We start from the raw sequence: 7,193 nt of genomic DNA on the forward strand, positions 1-7,193 counted from the left end.
GGAGGTCCTCTCCTTCCTACAGGAGCTGTTGGATAAGGGCAGAGCCCCATCCACGCTCAAAGTTTATGTGGCGGCCATCGCGGCGTTTTCTGAAACGGCGTCCGGTCAGTCAATAGGAAGGAACGATTTAGTCATCCGGTTCCTCAGAGGAGCTAGGAGGCTGAATCCTCCCAGACATCCGTCAGTCCCTATGTGGGACCTCGCGGCGGTTTTGGAGGCCTTGAAGGGTCCCCCTTTTGAGCCTATCCAATCGGTTAGCCTTCAGCATCTGTCGTTCAAGACAGTATTCTTGTTGGCTCTCGCTTCTGTGAAGCGTGTGGGTGATTTGCACGCGCTCTCGGTGAGCCAGTCGTGCTTGGAGTTTGGGCCCAATGACTCAAGGGTCATACTCAAACCTAGGCACGGTTATGTGCCGAAATCCCTCAACACACCGTTTCGGGCTCAGGTTATTGCCCTGTCTGCCCTGCCGGTGTCAGGGGAGGATGGAGACTCGAGTCTTCTTTGCCCTGTCAGGGTTTTAAGAGCTTATGTGTCTCGCTCTGCTGCCTCTCGGCAGACGGAGCAGCTATTTGTCTCGTTCGGTGGACGTTCCAAAGGAATGGCTGTTTCGAGACAGACTCTATCCAGATGGATAGTTGACGCCATAGCGTTAGCTTACGCTTCCAGGGGCCTTCAGTGCCCGTTGGGCGTCAGAGCACACTCCACAAGAGGCGTCGCCTCGTCGTGGGCGTGGTCTACTGGGATCTCCTTGCAGGATATATGTATGGCGGCGGGTTGGGCCTCGCCGTCTACATTTATCAGGTTCTATAACCTGGAGGTTCCCGCCTTGCAAGCAAGGCTGCTGTCGGTATAGAAGAATCAGGGCCCTGAGGGGAATTCTGAATTCATGAGCGCTAGGCGCTGCCGACTGTTATATGGGCAGTATTGCGTAAGACCCGCATTGCCACATTGGTCAGGCCTTGCCTCGGCTGTGTGATGTCATATTGCCGCATCTACGGATGCTGCTAGATATGGGACGGAGGGTTTTTCCCCCTTTTTTCTGTCCCGGACTCTCTGTGAGTCCCTCAGGTGACTGTGCACTGTAAATCCTGGGCGTTGCTTCAGGTTTATCGGTGTGTGATCCCTGCGCGCACGGCGTTTTACATCGGGTTCCCGTAGCGTCTTAGCTAAGACGCAGTACGAGAGAGCTCTCGTAAGAGAACGTACTCGGTTACTAAACGTAACCTCGGTTCTCTCTAGAAGAGCGAACGAGTACTGCGTTCTCTGCCGTGCGTACGATTCACTCTGGTTCGCTTCGGCGATGAAATAAATCAGGTGAGTCAGCCTTTTCGAGCTCCTTTTATAGGTTGGGCCACACCCGTTTCGGCGGGAAGTGGCAAGAAGGGCGCGAAGCGCCCTTATTGGTCTGATGTTGCATCAGCCCGCGCTCGATAGGCTGTGCAGTTGCCGCAGAACAAGCCAATGAGCGAACGAGCCGTCTCGCCTATGGCTGTGTACTGCTGCAAATGCGCTTTACAAAAATACAAAATTAAGGATAATTTTTTGCTTCAGTATTTCGGGAAAAGAGACTTTTCCCGTAGCGTCTTAGCTAAGACGCAGTACTCGTTCGCTCTTCTAGAGAGAACCGAGGTTACGTTTAGTAACCGAGTACGTTTTTGCAATGCTGTAAGACAGTTTTTAATGTGTTAGAAGTTATATGCACAAAACCTTATGTTAGGACTTCAGTGCTCAAGATTGTCAGTTTACAGGTTTCTGAGACCAGTTATGTTGAAATAGTGCTTCTGTTCAAATGAAGTGAAATCTAGCCCAAATCTGCTCAAAAGCTTGTCTCTCTGTGAGATACAGCTGCTTCATTCAATATTCAGTGCAAATCTTGCCAAACTGAAAGATGCTTATGTCTTATGAAATAAAATGATTTCTGCAATGCAGTGAGACAGTTTTTAAAGTGTTAGAAGTTATATGCACAAAAACATATGTTAGGACTTCAATGCTCAAGATTGTCAGTTTACAGGTTTCTGAGACCAGTTATGTTGAAATAGTGCTTCTGTTCAAATGAAGTGAAATCTAGCCCAAATCTGCTCAAAAGCTTGTCTCTCTATGAGAGAAAGCTGCTTCATTCAATATTCATTGCAAATCTTGCCAAACTGAAAGATGCTTATGTCTTCTGAAATACAATGTTTTTGCAATGCTGTAAGACAGTTTTTAAAGTGTTAGAAGTTATATGCACAAAAACATATGTTAGGACTTCAATGCTCAAGATTTTCAGTTTACAGGTTTCTGAGACCAGTAATGTTGAAATAGTGCTTCTGTTCAAATGAAGTGAAATCTAGCCCAAATCTGCTCAAAAGCTTGTCTCTCTGAGATAGAGCTGCTTCATTCAATGTTCTGTGCAAATCTTGCCAAACTGAAAGATGCTTATGTCTTATGAAATAAAATGATTTCTGCAATGCGTTGAGACACTTTTTAATGTGTTAGAAGTTATATGCACAAAAACTTATGTTAGGACGTCAATGCTCAAGATTGTCAGTTTACAGGTTTCTGAGACCAGTTATGTTGAAATAGTGCTTCCGTTCAAATGAAGTGAAATCTAGCCCAAATCTGCTCAAAAGCTTGTCTCTCTATGAGAGAAAGCTGCTTCATTCAATATTCAGTGCAAATCTTGCCAAACTGAAAGATGCTTATGCCTTATGAAATATAATGGGTTTGCAATGTTGTAAGACAGTTTTTAATGTGTTAGAAGTTATATGCACAAAAACTTATGTTAGGACTTCAATGCTCAAGATTGTCAGTTTACAGGTTTCTGAGACCTGTAATGTTGAAATAGTGCTTCCGTTCAAATGAAATGAAATCTAGCCCAAATCTGCTCAAAAGCTTGTTTCTCTATGAGAGAAAGCTGTTTCATTCAATATTCAGTTCAAATCTTGCCAAACTGAAAGATGCTTATTCCTTATGAAATACAATGTTTTTGCAAAGCTGTAAGACAGTTTTTAATGTGTTAGAAGTTAAATGCACAAAACATTATGTTAGGAGTTCAATGCTCAAGATTGTCAGTTTACAGGTTTCTGAGACCAGTTATGTTGAAATAGTGCTTCCGTTCAAATGAAGTGAAATCTAGCCCAAATCTGCTCAAAAGCTTGTCTCTCTATGAGATAATGCTGCTTCATTCAATATTCAGTTCAAATCTTGCCAAACTGAAAGATGCTTATGCCTTATAAAATAAAATGATTTCTGCAATGCAGTGAGACAGTTTTTAATGTGTTAGAAGTTATATGTACAAAAACATATGTTAGGATTTCAATGCTCAAGATTGTCAGTTTACAGGTTTCTGAGACCAGTAATGTTGAAATAGTGCTTCCGTTCAAATGAAGTGAAATCTAGCCCAAATCTGCTCAAAAGCTTGTTACTCTATGAGAGAAAGCTGTTTCATTCAATATTCAGTTCAAATCTTGCCAAACTGAAAGAAGCTTATTCCTTATTAAATACAATGTTTTTGCAATGCTGTAAGACAGTTTTTAATGTGTTAGAAGTTATATGCACAAAACCTTATGTTAGGACTTTAATGCTCAATATTGTCAGTTTACAGGTTTCTGAGACCAGTAATGTTGAAATAGTGCTTCCGTTCAAATGAAGTGAAATCTAGCCCAAATCTGCTCAAAAGCTTGTCTCTCTGTGAGATAGAGCTGCTTCATTCAATGTTCAGTGCAAATCTTGCCAAACTGAAAGATGCTTATGTCTTATGAAATAAAATGATTTCTGCAATGCGTTGAGACAGTTTTTAATGTGTTAGAAGTTATATGCACAAAAACTTATGTTAGGACTTCAATACTCAAGATTGTCAGTTTACAACTTTCTGAGACCAGTTATGTTGAAATAGTGCTTCCTTTCAAATGAAGTAAAATCAAGCCCAAATCTGCTCAAAAGCTTGTCTCTCTGTGAGATACAGCTGCTTCATTCAATATTCAGTGCAAATCTTGCCAAACTGAAAGATGCTTATGTCTTATGAAATAAAATGATTTCTGAATTGCAGTGAGACAGTTTTTAAAGTGTTAGAAGTTATATGCACAAAAACATATGTTAGGACTTCAATGCTCAAGATTGTCAGTTTACAGGTTTCTGAGACCAGTAATGTTGAAATAGTGCTTCCGTTCAAATGAAGTGAAATCTAGCCCAAATCTGCTCAAAAGCTTGTTACTCTATGAGAGAAAGCTGTTTCATTCAATATTCAGTTCAAATCTTGCCAAACTGAAAGAAGCTTATTCCTTATTAAATACAATGTTTTTGCAATGCTGTAAGACAGTTTTTAATGTGTTAGAAGTTATATGCACAAAACCTTATGTTAGGACTTTAATGCTCAATATTGTCAGTTTACAGGTTTCTGAGACCAGTAATGTTGAAATAGTGCTTCCGTTCAAATGAAGTGAAATCTAGCCCAAATCTGCTCAAAAGCTTGTCTCTCTGTGAGATAGAGCTGCTTCATTCAATGTTCAGTGCAAATCTTGCCAAACTGAAAGATGCTTATGTCTTCTGAAATAAAATGATTTCTGCAATGCGTTGAGACAGTTTTTAATGTGTTAGAAGTTATATGCACAAAAACTTATGTTAGGACTTCAATACTCAAGATTGTCAGTTTACAACTTTCTGAGACCAGTTATGTTGAAATAGTGCTTCCTTTCAAATGAAGTAAAATCAAGCCCAAATCTGCTCAAAAGCTTGTCTCTCTATGAGAGAATGCTGCTTCATTCAATATTCAGTGCAAATCTTGCCAAACTGAAAGATGCTTATGCCTTATGAAATAAAATGATTTCTGCAATGCAGTGAGACAGTTTTTAATGTGTTAGGAGTTATATGCACAAAAACATATGTTAGGACTTCAATGCTCAAGATGGTCAGTTTACAGGTTTCTGAGACCAGTAATGTTAAAATAGTGTTTCTGTTCAAATGAAGTGAAATCTAGCCCAAATCTGCTCAAAAGCTTGTCTCTCTATGAGAGAAAGCTGCTTCATTCAATATTCAGTGCAAATCTTGCCAAACTGGGAGATGCTTATGACTTATGAAATACAATGTTTTTGCAATGCTGTAAGACAGTTTTTAAAGTGTTAGAAGTTATATGCACAAAAACACATGTTAGGACTTCAATGCTCAAGATTTTCAGTTTACAGGTTTCTGAGACCAGTAATGTTGAAATAGTGCTTCTGTTCAAATGAAGTGAAATCTAGCCCAAATCTGCTCAAAAGCTTGTTTCTCTATGAGAGAAAGCTGTTTCATTCAATATTCAGTTCAAATCTTGCCAAACTGAAAGATGCTTATTCCTTTTGAAATACAATGTTTTTGCAAAGCTGTAAGACAGTTTTTAATGTGTTAGAAGTTATATGCACAAAAACTTATGTTAGGACTTCAATACTCAAGATTGTCAGTTTACAAGTTTCTGAGACCAGTTATGTTGAAATAGTGCTTCCGTTCAAATGAAGTGAAATCTAGCCCAAATCTGCTCAAAAGCTTGTCTCTCTATGAGAGAAAGCTGCTTCCTTCAATATTCAGTGCAAATCTTGCCAAACTCAAAGATGCTTATGCCTTATGAAATACAATGTTTTTGCAATGCTGTAAGACAGTTTTTAATGTGCTAGAAGTTATATTCAAAAAAACTTATGTTAGGACTTCAATGCTCAAGATTGTCAGTTTACAGGTTTCTTAGACCAGTTATGTTGAAATAGTGTTTCTGTTCAAATGAAGTGAAATCTAGCCCAAATCTGCTCAAAAGCTTGTCTCTCTATGAGAGAAAGCTGCTTCATTCAATATCCAGTGCAAATCTTGCCAAACTGAGAGATGCTTATGCCTTATGAAATACAATGTTTTTGCAATGCTGTAAGACAGTTTTTAATGTGTTAGAAGTTATATGCACAAAAACTTATTTTAGGACTTCAATGCTCAAGATTGTCAGTTTACTGGTTTCTGAGACCAGTAATGTTAAAATAGTGTTTCTGTTCAAATGAAGTGAAATCTAGCCCAAATCTGCTCAAAAGCTTGTCTCTCTATGAGAGAAAGCTGCTTCATTCAATATTCAGTGCAAATCTTGCCAAACTGAAAGATGCTTATGCCTTATGAAATACATTGTTTTTGCAATGCTGTAAGACAGTTTTTAATGTGTTAGAAGTTATATGCACAAAACCTTATGTTAGGACTTCAGTGCTCAAGATTGTCAGTTTACAGGTTTCTGAGACCAGTTATGTTGAAATAGTGCTTCTGTTCAAATGAAGTGAAATCTAGCCCAAATCTGCTCAAAAGCTTGTCTCTCTATGAGAGAAAGCTGCTTCATTAAATATTCATTGCAAATCTTGCCAAACTGAAAGATGCTTATGTCTTCTGAAATACAATGTTTTTGCAATGCTGTAAGACAGTTTTTAAAGTGTTAGAAGTTATATGCACAAAAACATATGTTAGGACTTCAATGCTCAAGATTTTCAGTTTACAGGTTTCTGAGACCAGTAATGTTGAAATAGTGCTTCTGTTCAAATGAAGTGAAATCTAGCCCAAATCTGCTCAAAAGCTTGTCTCTCTGTGAGATAGAGCTGCTTCATTCAATGTTCAGTGCAAATCTTGCCAAACTGAAAGATGCTTATGTCTTATGAAATAAAATGATTTCTGCAATGCAGTGAGACAGTTTTTAATGTGTTAGAAGTTATATGCACAAAAACATATGTTAGGATTTCAATGCTTAAGATTGTCAGTTTACAGGTTTCTGAGAACAATAATGTTAAAATAGTGTTTCTGTTCAAATGAAGTGAAATCTAGCCCAAATCTGCTCAAAAGCTTGTCTCTCTATGAGAGAAAGCTGCTTCATTCAATATTCAGTGCAAATCTTGCCAAACTGAAAGATGCTTATGCCTTATGAAATACAATGTTTTTGCAATGCTGTAAGACAGTTTTTAATGTGTTAGAAGTTATATACACAATAACTTATGTTAGGACTTCAATGCTCAAGATTGTCAGTTTACAGGTTTCTGAGACCAGTTATGTTGAAATAGTGCTTCTGTTCAAATGAAGTGAAATCTAGCCCAAATCTGCTCATAAGCTTGTCTCTCTGTGAGATAGAGCTGCTTCATTCAATGTTCAGTGCAAATCTTGCCAAACTGAAAGATGCTTATGTCTTCTGAAATACAATGTTTTTTCAATGTTGTAAGACAGTTTTTAATGTG

This window comes from Carassius carassius, chromosome 41 (assembly GCF_963082965.1).
Source record: "Carassius carassius chromosome 41, fCarCar2.1, whole genome shotgun sequence".
Taxonomy (NCBI): Eukaryota; Metazoa; Chordata; class Actinopteri; order Cypriniformes; family Cyprinidae; genus Carassius; species Carassius carassius.